Source organism: Euprymna scolopes, chromosome 21 (genome assembly GCF_053919585.1).
Source record: "Euprymna scolopes isolate OS-2025 chromosome 21, ASM5391958v1, whole genome shotgun sequence".
NCBI lineage: Eukaryota > Metazoa > Mollusca > Cephalopoda > Sepiida > Sepiolidae > Euprymna > Euprymna scolopes.
The window spans coordinates 52,970,199-52,990,393 of NC_136502.1; the positions used below are offsets into that span (position 1 = coordinate 52,970,199).

At 32.1% G+C, this 20,195-nt stretch overlaps 1 long non-coding RNA gene across 1 annotated transcript; it reads left to right on the forward strand.

Annotated features, from left to right (window-relative positions):
* The first annotated feature begins 1,254 nt into the window (after nucleotides 1-1,254).
* LOC145242336 (uncharacterized) lies at nucleotides 1,255-18,638 on the forward strand. The gene is made up of 2 exons (XR_013862705.1): nucleotides 1,255-1,555; nucleotides 16,368-18,638. It is a non-coding gene; the product is annotated as an uncharacterized LOC145242336 (long non-coding RNA).
* Nucleotides 18,639-20,195: the final 1,557 nt, after the last annotated feature.

Consider the following 20,195-nt stretch of genomic DNA (forward strand, 5'->3'; position numbering starts at 1 on the left):
AATAAGTACACTGTTATAAAGTTCATTCTTCTCTTAATAATTGCTGAAAATTTCGTATTGATCGGATAATTATCTGATTTTTGGTAGATTTTTAAAAAGACAGTCCGTCAAAAAGTACTTACCTGTCCCCCCCCCCCAGTTTTGGCGGTGCCTATATAAAAGTGATAACACAATAAGTGTAAAAATATTTAAAATATTATTTCAAAAAGACTTTATTTGGGTTTGTATTACTGTACACATAGATTCGAAAAAGTTGTCAATATATATATATATATATATATATATATATATATATATATATATATATATATATATATATATATATATATATATATATAACAAATAAATGTTATAAAGGCAAGATAAGTTACTTTTCTACCTAACTGGATATATTTTTTGTGTTTTCATTCAGTGTAACATGTTTATTCAGCTCGAAAAACATGCAGTGTTTACCGATGCATTGGAAAATTCAAAATGGCGCCCGACTCTCTCTCGGAGAGGGTAAGCTTGGGAAAAGGTATTATAAATAATAAACTAGACAAAATACTGTTAGAAATTCGCTCAATATATGTTACCGTGACATAAGTTGACATATATTCGGTTGTTTTTTAATAGTATTTTGTCTATTTTATTATTTATAACATGTTTTCCCACACTTACCGTGTTAAAGAGACAGTCGGGCGCCATTTTGAATTTTCCAATACATCAGTAAACACTGCATGCTTTTCGAGCTGAATAAACATGTTACATTGAATAAAAACACAAAAAATATATCCAGTTAGGGAGAAAAGTAACTTATCTTGCCTTTGATAGCATTTATTTGTTATATATTTGTTTTTGACAACTTTTTCGAATCTATGTGTACAGTAATACAAACCCCTTTATTTATAGAAATGTAAAAATTGATCATTATCTTTTTGTTTTATTATTCGATAATACAAGAAGTGTTTTTCTTTTTCTTTTTGTTTTTTTACGTGATAACAAAATGAGTGTTAAAATTAAAGTAATTTTTTAAAATAAATATATGGTTGCGTTTTTCGTGTCAGGCTTCTGTTCTGTTCCGTAATCAACCGTGTCCACTTCTGGTAGCTTAATTCTTCCGAGCACCGATAATCAAAAATAAATGTTAAAAAACAAACAAACTTCGGGTAATCATTTTTGTAATTAATCGATCGTTTTCGTAATTTTTGTAGTTTTTACTAATTTCGATATCAAGTACGTAATCGTTTTTTTTTTTTTTTAGATACATGCAGTGCACAAGTAACTCGCTTCTACCTGATTCAAAAAATGTAACTAAATCTTAATGGGAGTGGACCCAACGGGTTACTTTTTCTAGTAAGCGTAAAAGTTATTTGCACAACTCACTGGTTTTTAAAGATAGTTCTTTATTAAGAGTTTATCTCCCTTGTTGACTCTTACATTTCTTTAGATAAAAAAAGATTTTTCTTTCGATATTCTTATGGACATTTCAACGAAAAAAATATCATTACTGATAATTTTATTAATATTTTCTTTTTCGTAAAGAAAGTAAAAAAGGACGAAAGGATACTGAAAGGTAAGTCCAATCACCATGAAAATTATTTTCATTTTACAACTAAAATTCGAGTTCAAATGTAATTTTCCTTTTAAAACGTTTCCGGATACAAATTCAAAATGTAGTTAAAACTATTAAATTGTCGCCTGAAAATTTGATTTTTTATTCAAAAACAAGATAATAAACCATAGATAAAGGAATAAGGTGATAAATGTTATTAATTATAACTTATGCTTACGCGCACAATAGTGAGAAATAAATTTTTAAAAAAATAAATAAATAATAAAAATAAATCCGAAGCCATAACTTTAGTAAAGGTATGATACTTTAAATGTACTTCTGAAAAACTAAAACTGTCAACAAGTAGCTGTTACCAAACGCAATAAAAGTTACTTTTCTAATCATCCAATAAAAAAAAAGAAATGTTTTAACGTATTTTTATCGCTTTTGATGACATATTAAATCGATACTTTTGGAGTCCAATTCAAGATGGCGCTGGATTTTATTTGAGTAAACAATAAAAAATTAAACAAAAATACAGGCAATAATAATCTGGAAGAAAGAGAGAGCCTGTTTCCTCCGTTTAACTATAGGTGGCGTTACTGTCTGTCCACCCAGTTATGGAAGCATAAAATGTATATAATGGCACCCTTGAAATAAAAATAAATGTTTTTGTTATATTTTAATTTTAAACGCGTTTTTTTTTTGTTCTTTTGCAAACATATTTAAGTTTTATTTTTTTTCAAACAATAAGAAGCATAAGAAACGATAAAAGAAAAAACGTTGATGTTTGTTTATATATATATATATAAGAGCGTAAAAATACTCGCGGAAAAACGGTTGTACTCATAAATATGTTTAAAAGAAAAGGTGCTAATGCAGAGAGTGATCCGCGCTATTTTTTTAAATCGTATTTCCACGTTTAATTAAAGTTTTATGATATGTTTTTTTTTTATTCAGTTCAAAGGTTAAGGACAGAATAGGTACAAAACACCCTCCCCTCCCCATGTTAAGAATGTTTTTTTAAATAATAACGTTATTATTTCAGCATAGATCACTCTCTGCATGAGTACCAAAGAAAAATATAGCAAAAACATTTAGTTTATGCTTGCAAAAATAAAACGTAAATGTGTGAAAATAAACAAGCAACAAAACGTAAATGTTTGGAAAAATAAAATTTAAATATGTTTGCAAAAACAAAAAAAAAAAACGTAAATATGTTTGGAAAAATAAAACTTAAATATGTTTGCAAAAACAAAAAAAAACGTAAATATGTTTGAAAAAAAAACAAACTTAAATACGTTTGCAAAAAAATAAAAACTTGTTTAAAATTAAAATAAACAAAAACATTTATTTTTATTTCAACGGTACCATTATATACATTTTGTGCTTTCATAACTGGGTGGACAGGCAGTAACGCCACCTATAGTCAAACGGAGGATACAGGCTCTCTCTTTCTTCCAGATTACCGCAATAACTATTATCAATCATTTGAAAATTTAATTGTTTTTTACTGGGCTGCATATTTTATTATCTGTACTTTTGTTTACTTTTCGATTTTTGAGTTGTACCATTTGCAACATTGACATTTTCACATCAAGCAAAATCCGGCCCCATCTTGAATAAGTTGTTCTAACAAGGCTCTGAAAATAATAGGTACGGGCAATAATGGCGGAAATCTGATGTAGGAGCATAGTTTTGTAAGCCGGTTTATCATAATTTTTTTTAGGTTTCCAATTGGTTTTTGATTGTATTTGAAAGACTAATGCCTAATGTTAAATTCTAAAAGAAAAAAAAATATTCGTATGCACACAAAAAAAAGTTATAATGAAAAATTTTTTCACTGCGACATTCGGAAGCTTACAAATTTAGCTAAATTTTGAAGTTAAATAAATCAGTTGTAAAAATCTCTTAAGAGATAAATATTAGTTTTCTGGGTCTATTTCAAAGATAATTAGTAAAGTCATAAGATATTGAATTAAATAAAAATAAAAAATCTTGTTTGTACGAAAACAAAATTAATAAAAATAAAATAAATAGCTTAATAAGACTCCAAAAGCTTGAGATTCTGGCTTTGTGCAAACAAAACAAAATGAAGTCGTCTAAATATGGATTCTACAGAAGCCCAAAATGTCAAAAAGTCAAAAGGCTGTCTGAAAATGATGTCTGAAAATGTAGTTGGAGATAGGTGGGGAGTGCAAAACTGACTGGTTCCCCTCCAGTCAGGCATTCATGTATTCCTATCGTGAACGTTTGTATAATTTTTACCATTCTTTAATTTAATTATTTTTCTCTGTTCCTGCTTTTAAGTTGTTTTTTTTTTTTAAAGATTATGTAAAAATTATGTTATGCTGAAAGTTAAACGTTCATTCAGGCAAGGAAAATACTAGAATCTTACATATAAAAATTATGCTCAAAATATAATCTTAAAAAAACAGGAAATATTTTTTGTAATTATAATTTTTTGTGTGGAAATATTAAATAAATAATTCTAGATTAAATGATAATATCGTTAGTTCGAGAAATTAATTTTTCTTTGAGTTATATTGATCTCCCTAAGACAGACTTTGTTTGTTTGTTTTGTTTTTTGTGGGGGGGGGGTTAATGTTCCTGAAAAAATTAATTTTTCTTCTTTATTGTTACAATTTACGATGCAAAAATAAATTAATTCATTATTTTTAATTTTTTTTTTACTACTGAAAACCATAACTTTCGTAAAAGTGTTTTTTGTTTAAACAAATAATACATTTCCACTAAGATTCAAATAAAAATAATGGGTTTATTATATTCCGTCATCATTAATTGATAAATACTGAAAATTTAATTAAAATTAGTTAATTTCCTGGTTTTTAGTGAATAAATAAAGGGAGGGGTCAAAATGTTTATACATTTTGAACATCGAATATTCCTTTTGCACATACCTAGAAAAAAAAACAAAACAAAAACAATAAAAATGCAAATGAAAACACTTGAAAATACTTAAAGTAAGTTTTATTGCATTTGGTAATAGTTATTTGTTTACTTATTGTTTGTTTTTCTTTTTGTTTTGTTTTTCTTTTTTCTCTTAAAAATTCTGGACAAGTGCCAAATCTCGATTGTATTTGTTGGAAAGGAGATTATGAAAATATATTTATTCAGTGTATGGAAGAGATGTTTATAAGAAATGAATATCGAGAGGATTTACGTAGTCAACCCTGAGTATCTACAAATAAATGACTTCGGCCAGTTATGACTGGAAGGCTCTGAGAAAAAAGGCAGACTAAGATTAACAGTTTTTAGTCCCGCAAAAAAAATGATGAATGAAGTGAAAAGTACTGCCTTAAAAAAGGTAACCAAAGAAGGTGGCTTTCAAATCGTAAACTGCTTCAACCATTTCTGGGATTGGCTCAGGATTCTCTGTCAATGCATCAGGAGTATAATCTTTTAATGTTTGCTGTTGTTTAGTGACAAAATTGAGATGTAAGCATCCTGTAAATTATAAATTGTCTTAATGGGTGTGTCACTCAAATCACACATACCTTTGTTTATTTTTAATTTATTTTTCAAATTCTTATTCGGATTTAGAGTTAAGGACGTTTTTTTATTACTCATAAATTTTACATTAAATTTTATTATTCTTGTTTAAACCGATTTAAAAATCATATCTCAGCCAAACTTTCTTGTCTTTTAAAAAATTTGTAAATTTTACTATCTGGTCACATACCTACAGAGACACTATGTAGGGAGTTGAGTAGCAAGATGTAATGTGAACATTACACTTGAACAGTACAGTAAAAAAATCAGGAAACCATGAGAGAAATCTAAAGTTTAGCAGTTTGAAGGAAGAAACTATTGGAGTAGAAGGTTTTCTCTCATCTATGGATCTCTGCAGTGAAGGGGTCTGATTTTGCTGCTTGTTAGGTAAATCATGGTTATTTACATCTGACTTTTTTAAATACATAGATTTTAAATGAGAAATTTTGTATGTGTTTTATTTTTATTTATTTTTTCAGTTGGGGACAAAATTATTTGTCAAGACATCATAGTTCAATCAAATCAAAATCACTAAAGGGTTGATATCACTATCAAAACGATTTCTAAGAAATGGAAAAGAACGATTTTAAGAAATTACTGATTTAATCCATGAATTATGTTATAAAAAAACAAAAAAACGGCATGGTCTGTAGTGGTTAGCACACATGGATAAACAAATTCAATTTAAGGCTAGATGTGCAACAGAGGGGGGGGGAATAATGGCACAGCTAATATTTATATATTCAAAAAATAATTATTTATAACATATTTTAATGTACATTTTCAACGCCCCAAACAAGTTCACATCCATATATAAATAGCAGAAAAAATTAACAAATTAACGTTAAAAAGAAAAACAATCTTAAAATATAAATTTTCGTATTCCCCACTCCGATATGCACTGAAAAATGGCTTAGATTAATATATATATATATATATATATATATATATATATATATATATATATATATATATAAATATTTTGTGACGTAATCCATGACTTGGATTATGTAATTAATTAAAAATCGAAATGTTTAATTTCGGGCCAACGAGAAATGTATCGTTTTTTTTTTTTGTTATTTTATTATTTTATTAAAAAGGCAAATGAATGTAGATTCAAGAGAGAGAGAGACAGTGAGTATAGGAAAGTAGAAGAGAGAGGTGAGAAAAGCCTTTTGATATGCAAGCTAGTGAGATAACCGGGTCATTTGACCAGAAACCCATCGACCCGTGCAGGTTGCTAGGCAACGAAGAATGAAGGAAAGAAAGGGGGTGAGAAAGATACTGAGAGGAGGGAGAGATACAGAAAAAGAAAAAAAAGAGAAAAGGCCTTTTTGGCAAATACAGTAGCCGCTGGCCGTGTTGCCAGATGGATGTGCGAAAGTCCCATCCCAGCGACAGAGGTAGCGATGCCGTCAAGATAGGAGGTATTGACCTCCCTCCCCCCATCAACAGCGAAAGAAGATAACGCCTCGGAGAAACTCCACCAACAGTGAAAGAAATGAAGTAATGCCTGGGAGAAATTCCATACCAACAGCAAAAGGAGATAACACCTGGGAGAAACTCCATACCAATGGCGAAAGGATGCGACCTTGACGGCGATAAACGGCAACTTTACACACGTGCGTTTTAACTCGGAGGGACGGATATTAAAGACATTTGACCAACGGCTTGGAACAAAAAGAAAGAAGAAAAGATTAAAAAAAAAAGGAAGTAAACTCAGTAAGTCATCTCCGTGAATATTTCCCTCTCTCGTATATTAAGACATTGAATTAATTTTGCCATCATTTGTTTGCACTAAGGATACACTTTTTGTTTTGATATATTCCTCGTTGTCATTTTCAAATAGTAGACAAAATACCCCTCCCCGTCTTCATAATTTGTTTTTTTTATTTTCACTTAATTGCATTATTCCTCCCCTACCATAGTTAGTTCATTGTTGTATAATAAAATTTAAATTCGAAAATATTACCACTGGTGTTTTTGCTTCGTTCCTTCTCGTGTTTTGTCGTGTTCGGTTCCTGTGTCTCATGCCTTTATTTTTGTCTGTGTCACATGTGCGATAAAATACTGGGATCTTGCTTTCCCAAAAATTCTATCATACCCTTATGTTTAGTTGTTGCTTACATCCCCACCTTTTTATCGCATGTCTTACAATATGTATATATATATAGTTAATTTTATATGTGGAAATGATTATTCACTCCAAAGTCTAAAATAATATTTTGTAAATTGAAATATTGTCTCTTTTTTTAAACAGTGTGAATTTGTAATTATTTTAAATTTAGAAACCAAACAATAAGGTTGCACACTGTGCAAATTGAAATTTAAATAATTTTCATTTTTTTTTTTTAAGAGTCTTCAATTTCTAATAGCACAACCTCACAAATTTTTAATCTTGAGCCTTGGCAGGTATTTGCATTGAAAGTTCTCACATGTGGTGTCGTTGGCATCAGTAACAAATGTGAAGAGTTGGATGGTGCTATAGTAGATATTTCTTTTCTTGCCAGGAAGATGTGATGCAAGGTTGGAAGATAGGGAGAGTAAAGCTAGTGCCACCAAATGGCACTCTGGCCTTTTAAAAATTGCCTGGACATGCCCATTGGTATTTCCTCATTGGGACGTTTCAAGCTGTAAGCAAGAGATTTACTCAGGCGGCAGCAACTTGGAAGAGTGGACCTCTTAGGACTACTTAGAACCACATTGCAGCCTGACAGATGCAAAGTTGTAACCTACTCAGGCTGTGCCGAAGTATATTAGGTTAATTCTCCCAAAAATGACTACGATAGAAGAGTAGAAATCAAGGTGCTTTATCATGAGATTTTTTATTAATCGTTCGCCATAGTAGAGTCAAGGGTTCGATCTAATGTTATTGGCTGGTTTGTCAGTTGTTGTAAGATTTGTCCCATAGGCATTATTACCTCATTGTCTATTGATGAACTGCTGTAGTGTGTATAATAAAAGATGAGAGAAAATTGACATGTAGATTCTGGCTAAAGTTGTGTCTTCTTCAACTACGACCAGTTGGTCACGTCTTTCCTTCAAATATTGCATCTTTTCTAGCTTATCTTTATAATTTTCAATGTCTGCAGTGAATTTTACTGTAACCTCCTGACTCTACTATGAAGAATGTTGATTCAGTAGTAAAATGCCATATTGTTCCTGCTTCTCACTCTCGGCTTCCTCTGTTAGACATAAGACTTTCTGACCAGCAAATAAGGACAATCCTGTCTTCTGTTTTTTGTTATAAAGATCTCTTGATTGTCTCTTGATTGTCTCTTCTAATGATGTATTGCTAGTTTAGTCTGTTGCTCACCAAACTGGTGTTTTGATACAAGTGTTAGCTCTATTGGTTTCTCTTGAGAGTAGGGCAGTTCTTTAAATAGAAATATGGAATTTCAAGCTACGAAAAAAGATGGCAGTATAAATCTAGTCAAAGAAGCTTTTCAGGTAAAGAATTAATCCAGTCATGATCAACAGAACATAGTTGTCTTTTTATGTCAACATGAAAATTGTCATCGCAGAATTCAGAGATTCAGTATGCTTTATACTTGCATTTGGTTGTTTTTATTATCATTCATGGTTATAAGTAGTATCGCTCAAATTTTTAGTCATATGATCTCAATATGCTATAAGAATCTTGTACTTTAAATGGAAATAAATAATTACCCTTTTGGTATTCAAAAAATATATCAAAAGTCTTACATAAAGCGTTTCTGCAAAAGCCTTAATATTAACTGATATTCGTCTTGCTTTATAAGCTTACCAAGTAGCTTCCCTCTCTGGTCTTCTTTGTCTTTGACAGAATGCCTTTATGCACTTGTGCCATCTTTTCTCTAGAGCTGTCGGACTGTGACTAGTGTGGAGCTGACCTGTGTAGAAAATTGTAGGTTATAGAGAAATCAATAAATTCTTTACTTGTGAATTGTAAATTGTGGTAAATCCATAGGATTTAAGTATGTCCCATTCCTTAATTATTGTCTTCATAATTTTGATAATGGCTACTGATTGGGCGGAGTGATTGTCTAATATAAATGGGTTTTGACTGTACTAATTTGCAATAACAAGTATTCATTCTGCATGATATTGAAGGAATCAGTACTAATATATTGCTGAGTGTAGATAGGAGTTTTATGTTTGTGTAGGTTTATCTAGAATACTTGGTACTTTTGGTTAGTGATGCAATTAGCAATAATATCCCTCCTGCCTAATATACTATGGTCTGTGCCCTCAGTCTTGTATTTTGTTTCTTGACATGTTACATGAAATTTTCTCAGTATACAAGTATCTCTTTGCAAGTATGTTGGTACTAAAACTTGAGCAGAATACCGCATTGAGGTCATATGTGATGTTCCAAAATGGCAATTTGTGCAGTTAGAGTGATCTTCGGGCCAGACGAATATTACTATTTGTTTGGTCTTATTCTTTGGATTCTTCCAACTATTGTTCTCATCTTAATTATTATTTTCACAATGTTTTGTTTGGATCCATGGTCTAGTGGATAACGTTCTTGGTTGAATTCAGTTGTAAGTTATACTTTTCTGGAAGTTGATTTTTCATTCTCAGTGTAGGCAACACTCAAAATACAATTGCAAATTACTCATGACTTCTGCCCAGTCATGGCGGATGAAATGAGAGCATATTACCCCTTTGGGTTTCATTTACAGGATAGTCCCATATGCAATAAAGGGTTCTGTTCACAATTCTGTGAAGATTCTCGATTTTAATAAGATACATTTGAAGAAGGTTTGAGGTTACATTGCCCCAAACATTATGAAAATAACACTCAAGATCAGGAATCAAAATAATACAAATAATTATCATCTAAAAAATTAAAAAACAGTTCTGTTACTACTGATTCCTTTAATGCATTGTATCCTGATTTGTGACAAATGAAAGCATGTTTACATACTATACACCTCTGATTATTTTGTTTTTATGTGTTGTCTGGGTTTTAGTGATACTTATCATAGGCGATCTGACACTTGAACTACTCTTTGTGGGGTATATTTCACTGTAAAGTGGTATACTTCAACCTTTTTCTAGCATTCTTGTAAGCATCCATGTTATATGTTTGGTTCATTATCTTTCAAACAGTTCATATTGTTTACATGGCAGCATCTGTCTTGCAAACGTGATTCTAAGAAGATCTGCACTGAAACCTATAGATCAGCTTGTATCACAATTAATCTACGTACCTGAATATTGTAAAACATACTGCAACAAGCAGCAAAATCCCATCTCTTTACTATTGTTGGTCACAGATGCTGGAAAATCTTTTACTCAATTTTTTCCCCCTTTGAATTGTTAGCCTTTGGAATTCCCTCGCTGTTTCCTACTTTCCTGACTGTAGTAATCTGCAAAAGTTTGAATATAATGTGAACAGACATCTTGCTGCTCAACTCCCGACAGCCCCTTGTTATTTATGATCCAAAATAGTAGCCCCTTATGTTCCCAGTGGCAATATAATCTGTTTGGGATAAAGGTATAAGAAAAAGAAAATGTTCTTCAGATCTCTTCCTTGATTTCTTCAAATGCTATTGTTGAGATTACCATGTTAAATTATTTTTTGTAAATTATAAGGGGTTTGGCCAAAGGTAGGGTTATGATAAATGTGAGCTTTCTAGTCTTTTTATTCCAAATAAAATGCCAATATCCTTACTCATTGTTAACAATTCACAACAAATACTCGTCTGCCTACAATTGTAGAAATTTTATTTTCCTTTTTCTCTGTTTACCTCCCCTTCCCTTTTCCCCGTTATTAGTGTCTTTCTACTCTCTCCATCCCCTTCCTTTCCCCCTCTAATTGGTGTATTTTTCTCTCTTTCTCTACTTCTTTTATCCCCCTCTCTCGGTGTATCTGGTGCTACTACTTTTTGCTGTGTCATGCAGGATTCGATTGGCTAAAACATTGAGCGCATCATTTTAAAAAGAGTGAAACCAGCAGAAGCTGGAGAAAGAAAAAAAAACACCAGAGACTGGCAGGATACTAAAAAGCACCAGAGCAGTGTTACGTCGAACTGAGTTACACCAGAGCGGTGTTGCAATGAACTGAAAGAACCAGAACGGTTTTGCGACCTTTGAATTACACCAGAGCGGTGTTGCGACATTTGAAATACAAGAAGAAAGTAATATTAACCATCGAAATTATTAAACTTACCAAACAAATCCTGAACGGAATCAAAATCAGATAAAATTATAAATTCTAGAAACAAGCAAAACAGTCTGTTTTCAATTTCCCATGACAACAGTTGGAATTACTATTTTATTCGATAAAATAGTATCTATACGTTATTTCCGGATGAATATTAATTCGGTGTTAAATAACCCAAGAAAGGGTTGATATGCTGTGAAAAAAAGCAAAGTAAAAGAAATAAATTTTGGTAACGGATCCTCCGCCGATTTATTTCTAGTTGTAACAAGTCAGATAAACTCAATTGGAAACTGCTAATGATTTTATGCATCTTAATTCTGCATTGAATAACACAAAAAAGGGTAAGAAGTGTTGACTTGTTCCAACTATGCCGAATTTTTTTTTATAAAAGTATAATTGTTAAAAAAGTTCATTAGGAACCACCAAAGTGACTGGTTTGACAGCCCAGTCGAACAATACATTTCCTTTTTTATCATTCTTTCCTTTTCTATTTTTCTTTTTGATAAAATTTTATACCAGTTTACCTTGGTCTCTTTATTTTTTATCAAATTTCTTTTAGAACTCTTAGTCTTGTGCAATGGGATAAAATTCATTGAACGTAACGATAAAATTTCCGTTACAACCACTGTCAACAATTTTCCACACTCTCTGTCAGTGCCTAAGTATAAATGCAAATTTCATGAACAAAGTTTATTTTCTAGAACTGCCTGCCTGTGGAACTCTATATGGCAAGTCTCCTTTTCAGCTGACTACAAGATGGCTGTTTTCTAGTCCAATGTAAACAAGTTCTTGTGCTATCCTCTTAAATAATCAAAGCCTACCCAAGTTCTACCACTACTGATCATTACGCTGTCTCAGGGATCACATTACACTCTTAACCCTTATTCTTGAGTGGTGTCCAGGCCTTGATACGTGATGACGCCCATGTAAAAAAAAAATGCACTATGTAGTTGTATTGTGTCTATACAAATTTTGTGCTAAACTAGTTTGGGCTGAGTGTTGAGCTTTGTTTAGATCTCAAGGTTAGATACATTCACACAAATCAATGAACTCATGGTGTTGCTTCTGTCTCTGGAGATGTAATGGATCATCAGGAAATTTAGCTTTAAATTTTTCTATTGGGTGCAGCACTTGTAGTATTAATGGTGTGCACACTAGACAACCAACTAATACAATTAGATATGTCAGGAAATTCCTGAATGTTTCTGTTTCTTGCTTGCAGGTTTCCTTTCAAACTGAATCTTGACTTTAGCATTGGTTCCATGATGAATTCTTTAATCATCTTTATTATTATGTAATTTTCTTTGGAGATGAGGCATCCTACTGGATCTTAGACATTTCAACCAAGAGATCTTTTCAAGATTCTGATAATCCATTTTTGTGCAGTTGTTTGTATCTTCCTTGCACTTGTTTACTGGAGGTATTTGCCAGGTTATTTTGTAAATTCTTTTTCATTGTTTTTTTTTAATTTTCTTCCTTTGAAGATTGTAACATTGGGTGTGGGGTAGCCAAACCAGCTGCCAACATTGCTGCTTTTTATTGAAACCAATAGTCTGTTTCCTCTTATAATTACTGAAATGATGGAAATCTTCCTAAGATTTCAGTTTCTTTGCTTGTCGTATTTTGTTATCTTTTTCCTTTCAGTTTTGTTTAATTCAGTATCATTGGGGACACTAACTCGTATTAAGGTTGCATCTTATTATTGTCCCCTATCATTGTATCAGATTTATACAGTTTAGTGTTCTTTTGTGACCCGGGTGTCAGATATTATTACTAAATCTAATGTTATTAACTCAACTGTTATCATGTTTGGAGTCTCAGCCATATTCGTTCCTCTGACTTTACAACATGCAATGTTGCAACAATAAATCTATCACAAAGCTGCAGTTTTTCATTTATTATTTCACTTATTTTGTTTCTGAATTTTTGAGATGAAGATTGATAATTCAATATTATTTGAACTATTGCTTTTGTTTCATTAGTCATGACTAGGTAGAAACTTAAATTAACTTGAAATTGTATTTTAATGTTGCATTGAGGATTGAATTTTCAATCTTCAGAGTGTTACAACTGAACTTTATTAAGTACGTTATCCACTTTGCCATGAGTCCTTATGCTGGTGACGTTAAAATACAATTGCAAATTAGAACTTCTACCCAGTCATGATTGAAAGGAGAAAATGCCCCCACCTTTGGATTAAATAAAGGGTCGCATTCACAATTCTGTGCAGATTCTCAAGTTTAAGAGAAAGATTCCCAAGTTTGACAAGAGACACCTGAAGAAGGTCAAAGATTACATTGAGTGAAGCGTTTTACACATAATACTCAAGATGAGAACAGTAATCTGAATACTTTAAATAATAAAAATTCACTAAGTTTATGAAGTAAGAGGTGTTATTTCTCATTACAGTCGCTGGTTGAGAAGGTTTATTTATAATTCTTAAAGAAGCTTAGTCCTAGTAGCATTGAATGTTACCATCCATTTTAAGATCCAATTTCACTACAAAATGAATGTCATTTTTTATGGTTTCTGCCATTGACTTGAATTAACTGAGATATTTTCATGTTAACTTCTTCCACTAAAAGCGATTAATTTCCTTGCAGTTTAGTTAATGTATTACTTCATCTAGTTTAAAAACTATCTCCTTGGATAATAGTTTACATTAATGAATGTGTTTCTCTGTTGCATATTTTTTATTTGCCATAGGTGTCCATCGAATTTTAAAGTAATTTCTTATTTGAAAGGGATAAATATATTCAAAAGAATGTTTGGATTCTCCTGTTTTTTTTTTACCCGTTTTATTCTTTTGCTTGTTTCTTTGAATGACAAAGGTTGGCAAAATATTCCTTTCTTATTGCATATCATATACACATTATGCATACGTTTTTTTTTTCAACTGAATCACGTGTGGATTCCTTTTTTCTGATATACAAATAACCATGATTTATTTCCAAGTTCTTTTGTGAAATGCGTGCATGGAAGTGACTGAGAATCGTGTTTAGGTGGTTTCACCAGACATCTTTTGAAATACCAAAACACTCACTCCATAGCTATATTAAGACTGTAGAGTTGAATGTAATAATCAAAGAAGAAAGCACCCACGTGTGTGTGTGCATTGTGTAGTCATACAACTTACCTTCAAATGGGATCTGAGAGAGATTAAAGATGGCATCCATGGATTTATAAGGTGTAGTCTCGTGGAATCTCATGAGATCTCCTTCCACTGCACGCGTATGCAAATGGAATGGGGTCAGTTTTCTAATAAAATGCCTGTTGGCAGAGGTGGTTGGGAGAACACGTGCAGGAAATTGAGAAAGTTGACAGTGACAAATTCTAGCTGAACTTTTGCTTATTGTATTTATTTTATTTTGTTTTGCTGTTTACCAGCCCATTTAACTAAAAAGACATCACCCAAGCCATTTGAGAGTAACTTCACTGATTGCTCTTGGATCCTGTCTGCATTTGTAATCATTGGCATTTTTGCTTGAGTCTGTCTATTATCATGTCAACATTACTGTTTGAGCTAATGTTGGGTCGCATTGGTGTTAGTGTTTGGTATCTATGTTGGTTTATATCAGTGTTGCTTTTGCATTCATTCATGTTGATGAACGTTCTGATATGAGTCAAAAGTTTGCTTGCTTTTATTGACACAGCTTTCTTTGCCTTTGCTCTGCATAATGCTATTATGATAAATCAGCAATCTGTATGATGTATGCACTAGTGATTGAGTAAAATATCATATTCCAAAAATTACGTAAATTGATCAAGTGGTTTCATTTTTATAAAAAAATAACTTTTAAGCAATTAATGGGAATTCATAGGCATATGATCATAAATTTTGCAAGTTTGAATTGGTTAAGTTATCTCCTTGGCAGACAAGATAGATATCCATAAAGTGATTAATGAGAAATTGTAGGCATTACAAAACATATATTTATTTTTTTAATATGGGAAAATTTGGGACAAGAACCCCAAAAAGCAGCCGTTTCTGCATTTTTAGTTTCTGTTTTGAACATTGCTTTGATGTGAATCACAGCTTCTTTAATTGTGGTTGAAAATCAGCCTGGAAAACCAGTGCATTTATGAACGTCCCATATTCAGCTGATGTGTCAGAAGTTCATTAGTCTTCAAGTTCCAACAGGCATGCTTTTATCTGATCAAAGATGTCAGTGTTATTTTTTTTTCAGATTGAATATACTTTCACTAGAGATTTATTATAATCTTAATCAATTTATCTTCCATTATACAAGATTTGCTTGATTTGATGCAGAATTGAAATATGTTTAATAAAGGTTTAGAAAAGTGTGGTTCATGTTACTACCTTGTTTAAATTTGTTAATATCGCTTGTATTACTTAGTGATTGTATTTGGTTGAACTATGTTCTGTGAGTTGTGATGCTTTTGTAAACAACTTGTTTAGATCTTGTACTCGTTTCAGCATTCACCCTGGAGTGATTGAACCAACTCCATCCAGAGAATTAGCTACGTCTCCAATATATGCTAACCAAGCATGATGGTCCACCACAGTAGCACATAAAAATGTTGGCCAATCATGATTACAAGAGGTAAACCCAAGAGAGGGGAGAACCCACGATAATCTTAATATCATTTTTCACTGTTCTAAGACAGTTTTTCAACTGACTTCCACATTGTTTTTTTTTTTCCTAACCTGAGTGGCTGTTATAGAAACTCCATACAACCACCAAAACATGTAGAAAGGGTGATTCTCTTACATTATCAACTAATCTATCTCTGCAAAGTCTTCATTCTTCTTTTTCTCAAATTTACTCTTACCACGTTCTTATGGTTTTCGTTGCTATCTCCAGTCAGCTGACCTTGATTCTTACCCAATCACATTCGTCCATTCCTTCAATGCAACAGAGTCTTTAGTTTTACACAAATTTCCCTCTGCTGTATAGATTTAATATAACCATAAGTAGTTTGAATAATGAACTTTCTATTCTCTTTCCTTTCATACTGTAACTTCTGTATTTCCTAATCCACTGCTTGAAGGGGTCTAGGTGTTTTAATCAATTTATTTAGTATAAATATAGACATTTATTTCTTATCAAAATTGTTATTGATTAATATTTGTTCGAATGTATGTCTGCTTAATATTTTAATAAATATATGAGTTGTTAAATAAAATCTCTTATTTATTTGCAGCTAACAACTGTAATAATGGAGACGACTGAAAGTATCCTTGGCACATATATTGGAGAGAAGTTCTATTGCACATTGTGTGACTCATCCTTTACAAGAAAACATAATTTAAAGTCACACATGCTAATTCATACCGGAGAGAAACCCCACTCTTGTGAAGTGTGCGATACATCATTTACAAGGAAAGAACATTTAGTTTCACACATGCGAACACACACAGGAGAGAAACCTTATTCTTGTGAAGTGTGTAGCTCATCATTTTCAAGAAAAGATAACTTAAATACACACATGCGAACTCACACGGGAGAAAAACCTCGTGTAAAAGTACATCCACAAAGTGAAGAGAAACTTTATTCGTGCCCAGTGTGTGAGTCATCATTTTCGAGAAAAAATAACTTAAAGTCACACTTGCGAACTCACACTGGAGAGAAACCTCATTCTTGTGAAGTATGTGATACTTCATTTACTAGGAAAGAACATCTAGTTTCTCACATGCGAACACACACAGGAGAAAAACCATATTCTTGTGAAGTATGTGGTTCAGCATTCACAAGGAAAGATAATTTAAATACACACATGCGAACTCACACTGGAAACAAACCTTATGCTTGTGAAATGTGTAGCTCTTCGTTTACTCGAAAGGATCATTTAAATATACACATGGAGACTCATACGAAAGAGAAGCCTTATCCATGTGAACTGTGTGACGCCTCATTTTCAAGAAAAGATAATTTGAATACGCATATGAAAACCCACACTGGAGAAAAAACATTTCCTTGCACTGTCTGTGGTAGCCATTTTGCAAACGTGACTGCTTTAAAGATACATGTGCGAATACACACTGGAGAAAAACCTTATTCTTGTGAAGTTTGTGGCTCATCATTTTCACAGAATTCGCATCTAAAAACACACATGCAAATACATACAAAGCGTTATTCATGTGAAATATGTTCCTTGACATTCACAGCAAAATCCAGTTTGAAAAATCACATCCAAACACATACTGCATAGGGAGAGAACTTGAATACCTGCTGGACACTATTCTTTAGTGCAGTAGTTCTCGAGCAGACAATTACTGATGTGCTACAAAGAGTTTATAGTGTAATCAGATCTGATTGGGGTTTGCATAATCCTGTTTTATGCTGACACTATTAGTTTAACTAGACTTTCCTAAGTCCTTAAACAGGGAGGTTAACATTAAGTCCCCATTGCTACACACTTGTCTTTGTCTAGTGATAGACCCTTCAAAATGTAACCAGACACTTATTACTTGAACTAATGCTCTAATGCTCAGAGTACACAAAACACACACAACCCTAAGTCTGTGTAGCTATACCTTGTTAGCTAGCTATTCCTAATCAGACGTTAGGGTTGAATACATTTTATAGGTGTTCTGGTATATCGCCTCTCAGGTACAGTTTGGATTTCAGGTGTCAGTACTGCAAATAATTGCATCTCCAAATCAAAGCAATTGAACAATCAATAGAAACTCAAAGAGCATTTTTCTTATAAACGAGAATAATTATTAGATATTTCCAGATACAACCGTGCAAGGAAAGCTGAATTATTTGGGTTATAGATGCAGGATTTTTGGCTTAAGATAAAGTTCAGTTAGCTTTCTCATGCTTCAGGATTTCAAACTAACTTTCAGGTTCTCTGAATTTCACAAAGCATGGATCTATATCTTGGGTTGGTCAAGTGGGAGGGGGACAAGACAGGGCAGATCCGACACCAAGCACTTGCATCATAAGAAACAACAAATATGATCGATTGTCAAAATGATAACTTAAACATTGGATATGTTTTGAAGGTTATTTTCAGTGAAAGGTATACACAGGTATAATCAAGTTCAACCAAAAGCAGGTTGAATTCAGTGAAATGATCACCAAATAAAACGCTATGAAGTGTGCAGCTACAGTGACAATGCTCTCCCGTGGAGGCGTTTGAGGTGGTCATAAATTGTTATATAATAACAACCCAAATTGGATATTGGAGTTGATTGAAAATTTGAGCCCGAGAAGAAGCAACCTGTCTAATTCCTGTGCATGTGTCTCCCTCCTAACAACCAACCATTTATTACTTTAACCGACAATAAAGATGGGTTGTTAAATGTTCATATATCATTCTTTTTAGCACAGCAGAAATACAACACATGCATCTGCCACTGCCCTTCCAAATAATTTTTGTGGAAATCTGATGAACCTTGAGGAAGTAAATAAATGCTAAAATATGATTGTTAATTTTTGAATAAAAATTGACTAAAACTAAAAGAAACCTTTGTTTCGATTTTTTTTTTAATATTTTAAAAGTTATTTTTAATGTTAGTATTTGATTTATTCAACTCTTCCCACCTTGCATAAATGTATTTTTCTTAGAATATAATGCACAAAAAATACTTGTCAATTACTCAGACTATATGTTTGCAAGACACATACTTATCCGCCATCAAAAAAATACCGCCAGTCTTTTAGTCCAACTATGTGTGGAGACTATCTAGTGAGTCTTGGAAGAACTTTGTGTCTCTTCCTCATTTTATTAAAATTTAATAATTCACTACTTTTATTCCAGTGTTCTCAATCAGCTATTTTGCTTCTATTGTTTTTTATAATTTCATTTTTTATGAAAATTTAAAAAACAATGAACTATTTAATTAATATTAAAACTAATTATTAACAAAGTATTTTCTTCAATTTTGGAATTTTTGTGAAGAGAATTGATAAATTGTGAATTACGTAAGGCTTCTACCCAATCATGGCTGATGCAAAATTAAAGAATATGAAATCAACACTTTTTCATCAAATAAACTTAACATAAAAATATGTTCATTTTATGATCAAATTTTTGATAACGCTTAGCGACTGCTTCAGAAATCTCTATTAAAAGTGGAAGTTGATTATGTAATATTGAAATTTTCTGGGTGCTTATTTAAAAGTTGCACCAAATTATTAATTAAAAAAATGTATACGTATTAACTCGTCATATTATTCATACAATATTGTCGTTGTTATTTTTTCGATTTAAATTATATTTTCTTTAAGAAACAAAATAGTCAATAGATATTCAATTAATACAATATGTAACATTTTACAAAAGGTCATGAAAATATTCTTTTGGATTAGGTTCGGAAATAAAAACTGTTTTGTTATTTAGTTATTTTTCTTTATGTTCTTTCGAAAACATTTGCATATCAGGTTTTGTTCTTGAAGTACGCCATGATTTGGTGACTGGCTTATGTTGTTTGCAGACTTGCAATTTCTTCACATACCTCATAACTGGGTGCTTGTGATTATATACAAAGTCTTACAGATATAGACTTGGTTCAGTGACAATGTTTGTAGTGCATACAGTGTAGTTTGCTGACTAGTTGTTTTGTGATGTATGGTATAATTCTGTCACTGGCTGGATGATGGCATTCACTGTAGTTCGTAGATTTGGTTTTTATTGGTGTAATATATAATTTGCTGGCTGCATTTGGTGGTGTATAGTACATGTTGCAGACTTCCTCGATGTACAGTATAATTTAGTTACTTAGTGTTTGGTTGCACATGTTAGTATGTTGAGTGTTTCTGTTTGTATGGTATAATCTGTTGATTGGATGTTTGATGTTGTATGTAGTTCACTGACTGAGTGTTTCTTGGAGTACAGTGTTATTCGGTTATTGTATGTTTGCTCATGTACAAGGACATTCGCAGACAGTTCTTTTCATATATGTTGCACAGTATGTGTTTGTTGACATAAGAGTAAATTTGCTGACTGTGTTTAGTGACACTTTTTAGGCTGCCGGCTTGGAGAGTCTTATGTGCAGTATAATTTGGCTCACTACATGTTCAG